The 13,683-nt window shown below is 32.9% G+C and overlaps 2 protein-coding genes and 2 long non-coding RNA genes across 5 annotated transcripts in view; 1 reads left to right on the top strand and 3 right to left on the bottom strand.

The window, feature by feature from the left end:
• LOC111516143 (uncharacterized) overlaps window positions 1-13,683 on the top strand; it is a 752,250-nt gene that overhangs the window by 155,978 nt on the left and 582,589 nt on the right. The window lies entirely within an intron of this gene.
• LOC111512274 (carboxylesterase 1E) overlaps window positions 1-13,683 on the bottom strand; it is a 52,173-nt gene that overhangs the window by 5,766 nt on the left and 32,724 nt on the right. The gene's annotated exons all lie outside the window — the stretch shown is intronic.
• On the bottom strand, window positions 1,033-4,302 carry LOC141486542 (uncharacterized). Its single transcript, XR_012467908.1, has 2 exons — window positions 3,947-4,302; window positions 1,033-1,151 (listed from the first exon to the last, which is right to left on the bottom strand). It is a non-coding gene; the product is annotated as an uncharacterized lncRNA (long non-coding RNA).
• Window positions 6,207-9,217, bottom strand: LOC141486541 (uncharacterized). The gene is made up of 2 exons (XR_012467907.1): window positions 7,413-9,217; window positions 6,207-6,295 (listed from the first exon to the last, which is right to left on the bottom strand). It is a non-coding gene; the product is annotated as an uncharacterized lncRNA (long non-coding RNA).

The following is a 13,683-nucleotide window of genomic DNA, read 5'->3' as shown; positions in this document are numbered from 1 at the left end:
GTAGTCATTGTCATATTCATATGCTTTGGTCAAAATACCAGTTAAAAGGGAGGCTAGAGCCTCAGTAGGCGCACCTATAGAGGCTACAATAGGTCTCACCGATAGTGTAGGTTTATGTATTTTGGGTAAAGCATAGAACCTCGGAGCGATACCATTATAGCAAGTAAGTTTCTTTTTTGTTATTTCATCAATATAGTTACTATTTTTAAGTTCTTTAATGAAGGTATTACATTTTCTTTGAATGGAGGTTGTTGGATCTTTATTTAATTCTGTATATGATGTATTATTTAGGATGATCTCATTTGACAAATTTATATACTGTTCTTTTTCCATAACCACTGTGATATTGCCTTTGTCTGAAGAAGTTAAGATTAAATTTGGGTTTTCTTTCAAAAATTTTTTTGACTTTAATAATAAATTTCGAAACACTGTTGTATGGTGAGATGTGTTATGGATATGATTGGTAATAACGTTGGAAGCCCTTGCCATAGTGATATTTCTCTGAGACTGGTCTAGGATATTCGATGTAATATAATCTACATCAGCCAAAATCCTCTTGATAGAAATGTCCTTACCTACTAATGGTTCAATACTAAATTTGGGGCCTAATGCCAGAAACTTTGATACCTCATCAGGGATGGGTATGTTCGAAATGTTCTTAATCCATTTAGGATTTGATTTTAATTTTAAATCTAAATTTGTTTGTTTTAAACTATTAATTTTATTGATATTCTTTAATTTGACTCTATGGAAAATTTTGTTATATGCTTTAAGTTGTCTGCTCATGAAATTTTGAAAAATTAATTCACCTGTTTGTGATATTATATTACTCTTTAGTGACTCCAGAAGCTTTTCCAATTTTTGTATCAATTTATGATTTGACGAAATTTCTATATTCAAAAGTTTTATTCCTAACCTGTAATTTTGTTCTTTGAAGTTGGTGTACACTTCTTGTCTTTGTAAGAGGGATTCTATCGGTCTGGTAGTATTCGTGATGTGATTCGGGAGAATATTGAATTTTCTGCACTGTAATAGGAAACTTTTTCTATTAATCTCTTTGGCTAGTTTCATTTTAGTTTTGGACCATAGTTTCACGTCCTTCAATGTCATGTCTCCGTAAGTAGTTCCAACGGATTGGTAGAACCCCATGCCTGTAGATTAGAGGAAGGGTAGTCGTTGCTGACTAGTTAAGAATAAAAACTATTGGATAGTGGGGTATTGCAGCAAGTAAATGAGTACTCTTTTAAGTTAGTCCAAGCTTTCGGAAAATTTTTATTTCCATCATCAGGGAAACTACAATAATATAAGTTTTAAGGTAAAATCAAAAATATTAATTGTTCATGACTTACATCTTATGTGAGGATGGTTACATTGATGTTAAAGAAAAAATGTTGATACATTGGAGAAGATGAAACTTGATACACAATTCTAAATGCTTGAGATTATTTTTTATAAAATATTGTTATTCGTCAGACCGTTATTCATACCATGCGTGCAGGATTCAAATGAACGAGTCTGAGAATAGAACGTTAAAATGCCAGAGTGACATCTGTCAATTGATAAAACTTATATGCTCTCACTAGGAGTACCAAGTGTACTCTAGTGTATAATGTAAAATTTATGTTTGGTAAAATTATTATGAAAGATTAAATTTAAGATATATTATACAATGGAATTGTTTAAATTGATATTGTTTTTGTAAAAGCTTTTATCTAGAGTCAATAAGTAGGAATAAATTTCACTCAAGTGATTAATGTCTGTTTTTTTATTCATACAATTGTTATTTTCAAAAATGTAAGACATTTCTAGAAAGGACCTCTTAACTGAGGTTGATTCAGTGGCTAATACTTTCATTGCGTTATAATTCATCAGGTGGTCCAAATTATTCACATGGTCTGCTAAAGAGCATCTTTCTGGATGTAATCTACAGTCACTTTTGTGCGAAGTAATTCTAGCACCTAATGATCGTGAAGTTTGGCCAATATATATCCTGTCACATGATTGACACGGAATACTATACACAACATTCACTTGGTTTATTAAAGGGACCTTGTCCTTGACTTTGCTATGGATTGATTTAATGGTAAGTACCGTTTTATTGGCTATTTTAATGTTAGGTAAATTTTGAAAAATCCTAGATAGTTTGGGAGTGATCTCCTTGATAAAAGGTAAGGATGTAAAAATGAATTGGGTTGGAGCATCACTAGTTATATTGTCATTGACAGGGAGGGTTAAATTGGAAGTTAAATTATAGTTTTCCAGAGATGTTGGTGTACTGAACAAAATATTATTTATCAAACGGATTGGATAAGAATTTTCTATGAAAAGATTAGCAAGAATTTTAAGATTTTTACTATGGAAGCTTATGTCAGAGATTTTTAGCACTCTATTTTTCAGTTGCTTGACCAAGTTCACTTTCATCGAATGTTTATGATACGATAGGTAGTTCATGTATCTACCTGAGCTGCAAGGTTTTCTGTACCAGTCAATTAAGACTTTGTTATCTGTTGTTCTGATGAACTTTGTATCCAGGAATGGTACTGACTGCAAGTTATCTTCTGTTTCTATCGTAAACTGAATGTATGGGTCGTAACTGTTTAGAGTGTCAAGAATCTCATTGATGCCATCATGAGGCAATGAAACTATGATATCATCTACATATTTTTTCAAAAAATGAGGTTTAAAGGATAATACTGGTAATACTGTGTCCAATACATCATCCATCACATATGTTGCTAATATTGGAGAAATAGATGCTCCCATGGGAGTTCCAAAGGTTTGCTTATAAAATTTGTTATTGAAGGAAAAGTATGTGCTGTTAAAAAGGAAGGTTAATAATTTGGAAAAGGTTTCTTCATCAATGTTACAATGATTACTTATGTTGCTCCAATTCTTATGGATTGATCTCAGACATGCTTCTAAATAGACGTTACTAAATAAGGAGACTACATCCAGACTAGCTATGATATAGTTTGGAGGTAAAGTAGTGTTATTAAATTTTTCTGTTACTTCAAATGAATCTTTTATATAGTAGTCATTGTCATATTCATATGCTTTGGTCAAAATACCAGTTAAAAGGGAGGCTAGAGCCTCAGTAGGCGCACCTATAGAGGCTACAATAGGTCTCACCGATAGTGTAGGTTTATGTATTTTGGGTAAAGCATAGAACCTCGGAGCGATACCATTATAGCAAGTAAGTTTCTTTTTTGTTATTTCATCAATATAGTTACTATTTTTAAGTTCTTTAATGAAGGTATTACATTTTCTTTGAATGGAGGTTGTTGGATCTTTATTTAATTCTGTATATGATGTATTATTTAGGATGATCTCATTTGACAAATTTATATACTGTTCTTTTTCCATAACCACTGTGATATTGCCTTTGTCTGAAGAAGTTAAGATTAAATTTGGGTTTTCTTTCAAAAATTTTTTTGACTTTAATAATAAATTTCGAAACACTGTTGTATGGTGAGATGTGTTATGGATATGATTGGTAATAACGTTGGAAGCCCTTGCCATAGTGATATTTCTCTGAGACTGGTCTAGGATATTCGATGTAATATAATCTACATCAGCCAAAATCCTCTTGATAGAAATGTCCTTACCTACTAATGGTTCAATACTAAATTTGGGGCCTAATGCCAGAAACTTTGATACCTCATCAGGGATGGGTATGTTCGAAATGTTCTTAATCCATTTAGGATTTGATTTTAATTTTAAATCTAAATTTGTTTGTTTTAAACTATTAATTTTATTGATATTCTTTAATTTGACTCTATGGAAAATTTTGTTATATGCTTTAAGTTGTCTGCTCATGAAATTTTGAAAAATTAATTCACCTGTTTGTGATATTATATTACTCTTTAGTGACTCCAGAAGCTTTTCCAATTTTTGTATCAATTTATGATTTGACGAAATTTCTATATTCAAAAGTTTTATTCCTAACCTGTAATTTTGTTCTTTGAAGTTGGTGTACACTTCTTGTCTTTGTAAGAGGGATTCTATCGGTCTGGTAGTATTCGTGATGTGATTCGGGAGAATATTGAATTTTCTGCACTGTAATAGGAAACTTTTTCTATTAATCTCTTTGGCTAGTTTCATTTTAGTTTTGGACCATAGTTTCACGTCCTTCAATGTCATGTCTCCGTAAGTAGTTCCAACGGATTGGTAGAACCCATGCCTGTAGATTAGAGGAAGGGTAGTCGTTGCTGACTAGTTAAGAATAAAAACTATTGGATAGTGGGGTATTGCAGCAAGTAAATGAGTACTCTTTTAAGTTAGTCCAAGCTTTCGGAAAATTTTTATTTCCATCATCAGGGAAACTACAATAATATAAGTTTTAAGGTAAAATCAAAAATATTAATTGTTCATGACTTACATCTTATGTGAGGATGGTTACATTGATGTTAAAGAAAAAATGTTGATACATTGGAGAAGATGAAACTTGATACACAATTCTAAATGCTTGAGATTATTTTTTATAAAATATTGTTATTCGTCAGACCGTTATTCATACCATGCGTGCAGGATTCAAATGAACGAGTCTGAGAATAGAACGTTAAAATGCCAGAGTGACATCTGTCAATTGATAAAACTTATATGCTCTCACTAGGAGTACCAAGTGTACTCTAGTGTATAATGTAAAATTTATGTTTGGTAAAATTATTATGAAAGATTAAATTTAAGATATATTATACAATGGAATTGTTTAAATTGATATTGTTTTTGTAAAAGCTTTTATCTAGAGTCAATAAGTAGGAATAAATTTCACTCAAGTGATTAATGTCTGTTTTTTTATTCATACAATTGTTATTTTCAAAAATGTAAGACATTTCTAGAAAGGACCTCTTAACTGAGGTTGATTCAGTGGCTAATACTTTCATTGCGTTATAATTCATCAGGTGGTCCAAATTATTCACATGGTCTGCTAAAGAGCATCTTTCTGGATGTAATCTACAGTCACTTTTGTGCGAAGTAATTCTAGCACCTAATGATCGTGAAGTTTGGCCAATATATATCCTGTCACATGATTGACACGGAATACTATACACAACATTCACTTGGTTTATTAAAGGGACCTTGTCCTTGACTTTGCTATGGATTGATTTAATGGTAAGTACCGTTTTATTGGCTCCCTGTCAATGACAATATAACTAGTGATGCTCCAACCCAATTCATTTTTACATCCTTACCTTTTATCAAGGAGATCACTCCCAAACTATCTAGGATTTTTCAAAATTTACCTAACATTAAAATAGCCAATAAAACGGTACTTACCATTAAATCAATCCATAGCAAAGTCAAGGACAAGGTCCCTTTAATAAACCAAGTGAATGTTGTGTATAGTATTCCGTGTCAATCATGTGACAGGATATATATTGGCCAAACTTCACGATCATTAGGTGCTAGAATTACTTCGCACAAAAGTGACTGTAGATTACATCCAGAAAGATGCTCTTTAGCAGACCATGTGAATAATTTGGACCACCTGATGAATTATAACGCAATGAAAGTATTAGCCACTGAATCAACCTCAGTTAAGAGGTCCTTTCTAGAAATGTCTTACATTTTTGAAAATAACAATTGTATGAATAAAAAAACAGACATTAATCACTTGAGTGAAATTTATTCCTACTTATTGACTCTAGATAAAAGCTTTTACAAAAACAATATCAATTTAAACAATTCCATTGTATAATATATCTTAAATTTAATCTTTCATAATAATTTTACCAAACATAAATTTTACATTATACACTAGAGTACACTTGGTACTCCTAGTGAGAGCATATAAGTTTTATCAATTGACAGATGTCACTCTGGCATTTTAACGTTCTATTCTCAGACTCGTTCATTTGAATCCTGCACGCATGGTATGAATAACGGTCTGACGAATAACAATATTTTATAAAAAATAATCTCAAGCATTTAGAATTGTGTATCAAGTTTCATCTTCTCCAATGTATCAACATTTTTTCTTTAACATCAATGTAACCATCCTCACATAAGATGTAAGTCATGAACAATTAATATTTTTGATTTTACCTTAAAACTTATATTATTGTAGTTTCCCTGATGATGGAAATAAAAATTTTCCGAAAGCTTGGACTAACTTAAAAGAGTACTCATTTACTTGCTGCAATACCCCACTATCCAATAGTTTTTATTCTTAACTAGTCAGCAACGACTACCCTTCCTCTAATCTACAGGCATGGGGTTCTACCAATCCGTTGGAACTACTTACGGAGACATGACATTGAAGGACGTGAAACTATGGTCCAAAACTAAAATGAAACTAGCCAAAGAGATTAATAGAAAAAGTTTCCTATTACAGTGCAGAAAATTCAATATTCTCCCGAATCACATCACGAATACTACCAGACCGATAGAATCCCTCTTACAAAGACAAGAAGTGTACACCAACTTCAAAGAACAAAATTACAGGTTAGGAATAAAACTTTTGAATATAGAAATTTCGTCAAATCATAAATTGATACAAAAATTGGAAAAGCTTCTGGAGTCACTAAAGAGTAATATAATATCACAAACAGGTGAATTAATTTTTCAAAATTTCATGAGCAGACAACTTAAAGCATATAACAAAATTTTCCATAGAGTCAAATTAAAGAATATCAATAAAATTAATAGTTTAAAACAAACAAATTTAGATTTAAAATTAAAATCAAATCCTAAATGGATTAAGAACATTTCGAACATACCCATCCCTGATGAGGTATCAAAGTTTCTGGCATTAGGCCCCAAATTTAGTATTGAACCATTAGTAGGTAAGGACATTTCTATCAAGAGGATTTTGGCTGATGTAGATTATATTACATCGAATATCCTAGACCAGTCTCAGAGAAATATCACTATGGCAAGGGCTTCCAACGTTATTACCAATCATATCCATAACACATCTCACCATACAACAGTGTTTCGAAATTTATTATTAAAGTCAAAAAAATTTTTGAAAGAAAACCCAAATTTAATCTTAACTTCTTCAGACAAAGGCAATATCACAGTGGTTATGGAAAAAGAACAGTATATAAATTTGTCAAATGAGATCATCCTAAATAATACATCATATACAGAATTAAATAAAGATCCAACAACCTCCATTCAAAGAAAATGTAATACCTTCATTAAAGAACTTAAAAATAGTAACTATATTGATGAAATAACAAAAAAGAAACTTACTTGCTATAATGGTATCGCTCCGAGGTTCTATGCTTTACCCAAAATACATAAACCTACACTATCGGTGAGACCTATTGTAGCCTCTATAGGTGCGCCTACTGAGGCTCTAGCCTCCCTTTTAACTGGTATTTTGACCAAAGCATATGAATATGACAATGACTACTATATAAAAGATTCATTTGAAGTAACAGAAAAATTTAATAACACTACTTTACCTCCAAACTATATCATAGCTAGTCTGGATGTAGTCTCCTTATTTAGTAACGTCTATTTAGAAGCATGTCTGAGATCAATCCATAAGAATTGGAGCAACATAAGTAATCATTGTAACATTGATGAAGAAACCTTTTCCAAATTATTAACCTTCCTTTTTAACAGCACATACTTTTCCTTCAATAACAAATTTTATAAGCAAACCTTTGGAACTCCCATGGGAGCATCTATTTCTCCAATATTAGCAACATATGTGATGGATGATGTATTGGACACAGTATTACCAGTATTATCCTTTAAACCTCATTTTTTGAAAAAATATGTAGATGATATCATAGTTTCATTGCCTCATGATGGCATCAATGAGATTCTTGACACTCTAAACAGTTACGACCCATACATTCAGTTTACGATAGAAACAGAAGATAACTTGCAGTCAGTACCATTCCTGGATACAAAGTTCATCAGAACAACAGATAACAAAGTCTTAATTGACTGGTACAGAAAACCTTGCAGCTCAGGTAGATACATGAACTACCTATCGTATCATAAACATTCGATGAAAGTGAACTTGGTCAAGCAACTGAAAAATAGAGTGCTAAAAATCTCTGACATAAGCTTCCATAGTAAAAATCTTAAAATTCTTGCTAATCTTTTCATAGAAAATTCTTATCCAATCCGTTTGATAAATAATATTTTGTTCAGTACACCAACATCTCTGGAAAACTATAATTTAACTTCCAATTTAACCCTCCCTGTCAATGACAATATAACTAGTGATGCTCCAACCCAATTCATTTTTACATCCTTACCTTTTATCAAGGAGATCACTCCCAAACTATCTAGGATTTTTCAAAATTTACCTAACATTAAAATAGCCAATAAAACGGTACTTACCATTAAATCAATCCATAGCAAAGTCAAGGACAAGGTCCCTTTAATAAACCAAGTGAATGTTGTGTATAGTATTCCGTGTCAATCATGTGACAGGATATATATTGGCCAAACTTCACGATCATTAGGTGCTAGAATTACTTCGCACAAAAGTGACTGTAGATTACATCCAGAAAGATGCTCTTTAGCAGACCATGTGAATAATTTGGACCACCTGATGAATTATAACGCAATGAAAGTATTAGCCACTGAATCAACCTCAGTTAAGAGGTCCTTTCTAGAAATGTCTTACATTTTTGAAAATAACAATTGTATGAATAAAAAAACAGACATTAATCACTTGAGTGAAATTTATTCCTACTTATTGACTCTAGATAAAAGCTTTTACAAAAACAATATCAATTTAAACAATTCCATTGTATAATATATCTTAAATTTAATCTTTCATAATAATTTTACCAAACATAAATTTTACATTATACACTAGAGTACACTTGGTACTCCTAGTGAGAGCATATAAGTTTTATCAATTGACAGATGTCACTCTGGCATTTTAACGTTCTATTCTCAGACTCGTTCATTTGAATCCTGCACGCATGGTATGAATAACGGTCTGACGAATAACAATATTTTATAAAAAATAATCTCAAGCATTTAGAATTGTGTATCAAGTTTCATCTTCTCCAATGTATCAACATTTTTTCTTTAACATCAATGTAACCATCCTCACATAAGATGTAAGTCATGAACAATTAATATTTTTGATTTTACCTTAAAACTTATATTATTGTAGTTTCCCTGATGATGGAAATAAAAATTTTCCGAAAGCTTGGACTAACTTAAAAGAGTACTCATTTACTTGCTGCAATACCCCACTATCCAATAGTTTTTATTCTTAACTAGTCAGCAACGACTACCCTTCCTCTTATATATATATATATATATATATATATTGTCCCTATCAATGAAATAAATTATTATTATTATTAAATTTCGCAGGTCCGATCCTGCTCAAACATTTTGATAACTTTCTCGCCGGTAAAACCGTCGCCAAAAAAAAATGGCTTTCGTCGACTACATCGAAACCCGATCACCCAATTTCCATGCTGACGGAATCAATCGACTTGTGTTACATTGGCAAGAGTGCACTGATTTAAATGACGCTAATTTCGATTAAATTGAATGAGTATCCACTGAGTATCCAGACAAACTTTTGAAACAGTCCAATATAATACGTGAACTGAGAAAACTATTTGGAACTCCAGTGTTTGTATGTTTTATTCACCCGTCAATGCACAAAATTATTCAGAATGTTATAGAACCTTTGGGGGTGATCAATTATGTTAGGCGTATGTATTGCCCCGTTATTTATGATGCCATCATTTTTACGCACTTTTACACTTCTTGGTGTAGTTGGCAAAACATGAGAAGTTTCCCTGAGCTTTCTCTCAAACTATCATTTCATGAGGCTGAATTAAAATGAAATAGTGACAGATATAAAATTCTGGTAGGTATGCTGTAACCACCATGTCATCAAATATTTGGAAAGCTTCAACATCTTGAGCGATCATCAATATGGCTTTCGGAAACAAATATCATCAGGCGACCTTCTATCGAATGTCACCCATATTTGGAATAACGCAGTTGAGGAACATGGAGAATCAAACTGCAGGAAGGTTGGTGGGATGAAGGATGGTAGATAGCTGCCTGGCGAACATCCTGCTATTTATAAACATGAGTAATTGAACGACTGAACGAGCGTCTATCCAACCGAATAGCCTAGCTATGGAGGAAAGCATAATAAGTTCTGTGTACAAAAGAAGGGCAATTTGGAACCCAGCAGACGCATTAAGGAAAAAGTTGCATTTCTGGAGAAAGAAATCAGCTCCGAAGATGATCCGGATATGTGTTTCTTCAAGAGTTTACTTCCATATGTGCGGGAATTAAGGGCAGGCCATAGTCTGAGTCCGTGGGAAAATTGAAGACCTTATCTTGAATGAATATGAAAAAAGAAATTTGTCTGTGAAAACCCCTCAATTTGGCCACGAGTATGATTGTCGTACCTAGTACTCATCATTGTCAAATTCTACTAATGTTTCATGCTTTTCAAAAGAACAACAATCATTAGATTCGTATGGTGGAACATCTACAACTCAACAGCAAGATCCTTTTTTTCAAATATGTAACTCTTTTCTTTAACGTTTATGTTCTAATGTTTAGTTTTAATGATTTTGTTCATTTATTAAAGAGAGAGGCGTGATTGTTACTTTTCCAGTGTCAGTTAGATACTGGCTTCATTTCACTGCGTCCAGGATGCATTGCCCCTCTACCATCCACCCTCCAAGCGACCATTTAGCATCCTGCAGTGTAGCCCCGGGTTATGAGCTGTCGCGCTTGATATTTTTAAAGCCTTTGTCGGTGTCTCCAGCTTCCTTGAAGAACGTTTTCTGCAAGTGACCGTTGATGGATATCTCCCGAATACTTTCCCTATCAACGCTGGTGTTTCCCAGGGATCCATTATTCATTATTTTTATTAGCACATAATTCATAGCACACAAAAAAGTCATTAGAATAATATCTTCTAGTGAGTATGACGTTTATTGTGAGCCCCTTTTTAAAAAAATTAACATCATACCGCTGCCTTGTTGTTATATATTGGAGTGTCTCCTTTATGTTGGGAGCAAAATTTTGGCGAATGAGGTAACCTCAAACTGCCATGTACATAGGTACAGTACCAGAGGTGGTAGTGATCTGCGTCTTCCACTCTTCAGACTAACCAAATCTCAGAATTCTTATTTGTATTTAGGTTTTAAAATGTTTAACGCCCTTCCACAAAAACATAAAAATTTCATTACTTTAAAAACATTTGAAAATCAAATGCGCAAATATTTAGTTTATCATTGTTTCTATTCTGTGGAAGAATTTTTGCTTCATGTAAGTGCATGTGTGTGTGAGTATTGATTTTTTATTTTTTTTTTATTTATTTTTTTGGTTTTTTATAGCATTTGTCTTGTTTTGTGTTTAATGATAAATGTAGACATGTTTTTATTGTATACACGAATAAATATATCTACCTATAAATATATCTATCTATGTCTGCAACCCTCTTTTCTTTGTATATCAAAGACTTTTTGGAAAAACCATCATTACATTTGGATTCCAGCACATCGGCTTCGGAGGCACATCTTCACCGGCAGCAGTAGGTTGCATATCTTAATGAGGACCTAGAAGTCATTTCGAATTGGCGTAAAAGTAACCAGGTTTAATTCTGTGCCACAAAACCCAGGCATCAGTTTTCTCCAAGAAGATAAATGTCTCCAAATCGGATATAATATGTCTAGGCACAGTCATGTCGCTGAAATTGCAAAGGCTGCTTATCCAAAGCTTGGAACACTGTTCCGAACCCGAAAACTGTACACACTTCAGCAACTTTTGATGCTTTATAGCTCAGATCAGCCTTTTTTGGAGTATTGTTCTCATGTATGAAGCTCTGCCCCCAAACATACTGCCTGATTGGAGACGGGAACATCATATGCAACCTTGATAGTCTGGAACATCAAGGAAAGGTTGGAGATTTGTCTTTCTTCTATAGATACTTTCACGGGAGGCGTTCAAGTGACTTGGCATATTTGATTCCACCAAGAGCGGTACATATCAGAAATACGCGACAGGACTGTGGCTGCTTATCGTTTTGAGGTTCAACTCAGTATACTTCGAACTTCACTGTTTAAGAACGCTTCAATCTTAAGAACTGCGTTCACATATAATAAACTTCCTGAGAACGTTTTTCCACATGGATTTACGATTCAAATTCAATGTGAATCGCTACTCTCGCACAGGAACCGCTCTGAGAGCGCCTCGTGTTTTGTCCTTGCAAAAACTGACTCGCAATGGTCTCACTTTGAGTTACGATCTCACTGAATATAAAAATGGAATGTAATATTAAATATCGAAACTCTTCCAAATACGCAAACCGGAAAAGAAACACTTATCATTTGATCAACCGGATACCCATCCAGTTGTATGATATACTGTATTTTGGAGGAATGGTAGCCGGTGGGTGGTGTAAGTAGTTCGTTCTACTCATTCCATTGACCGCTTTGTGAAACGATAGTTCGAGCCCGACAGGCGGAAGAAAGATTGTCACTGCGGTAAAAAGTAAGACCTTGTCAATTCGCAGTTTGCACTTGTATCGACTCCTGATGGTTATCTTTGGTACGGGGTAATAGTTGGTTAACGTAAAAGCAGATTTTAACAGAATATGTATTCCGCATAGTTGAGGTAATCATAACCTCACCTTTGGTAATCGAATGAATTATATTTTTTACGTCAATATAAGAACTCTTTGGATTACAAAGGGTCATTGATGTATCACATGTAATGGGGAATGTTCCTCCTGATGAAAATCAAGTAGATTTCATAAAAGAGCTCTAAAACAACGCATTTTAAACTTATCAATTCAACATTTTTCTTTAAAAAATTATTCAATTACTTAAAAAAGATGAATGAAATAATGCATTCAACATTTAAAGGGATTCGTTTCTATTTCACCATTTGGCAACATCGGTTATAGCTAATAAAGGACAATGAATCTGTTACCTCTATGAGACAAACAAAGATAACATAAATAGATTTGGAAAAGCTGAATGCACTTATTTGAATTAATGAATCGAAGAGGTTTTGTTTTAAAGTGTATAAGTGTATGGTTAAGAAATTTGGAAAAATTGTTTGAGATTACTTACTTGTCATCTTACATTGGTAGAACCTGTAGACCTCTTGTCACTCGTATTAATGAACATATAAAAAAAACCTGACAAATCTGCTTTTGGCCACCACATAAAATTTCACAATCACAACTTTAGTCCCAATAGAAATTCCAAAATATTACATGAAATAGATGATAAAAATTTCCTTAGACTTGACTTGTTTGAAGAGTTGGAGATTTCTAAAGAACTTTCCAACAATGATCATTGTTTGAATACTCAAGTAAACTCAAACAGAGATTTCCTTCCCCTTCATAAGAGGATTATGAATTATTAATTAATCACAGTTTATTTATATAATTTATTCAATATTTTTCCTCTACATATTCAATCAAATCCATAATGGATCACTCCTCAAGTTGGTACCATTATTTTAACATGACACTTGACACATTCTGTCTCAAGTTGTCCTTCTTCATATGATACTTTGACCAAACCACATGGCCTCAATCCAAAAATGTATTATCTTGGCTATAAGCCTATTTTGTTTTATATAATTCAAATATTACAAATGTACAATTCACTTATTTTGATACTTCCTGTTGCCTGACAAGTAAGTAATCTCAAACAATTTTTCCAAATTTCTTAACCTTAAAAAAAAATTTACAACTTCAAT

The sequence above is a fragment of the Leptinotarsa decemlineata genome, unplaced genomic scaffold (genome assembly GCF_025532065.1).
Source record: "Leptinotarsa decemlineata unplaced genomic scaffold, Ldec_3_MD MMD2_tig00026358_RagTag_RagTag, whole genome shotgun sequence".
Taxonomy (NCBI): domain Eukaryota; kingdom Metazoa; phylum Arthropoda; class Insecta; order Coleoptera; family Chrysomelidae; genus Leptinotarsa; species Leptinotarsa decemlineata.
This window is presented reverse-complemented; position numbering and strand designations above follow the sequence as displayed.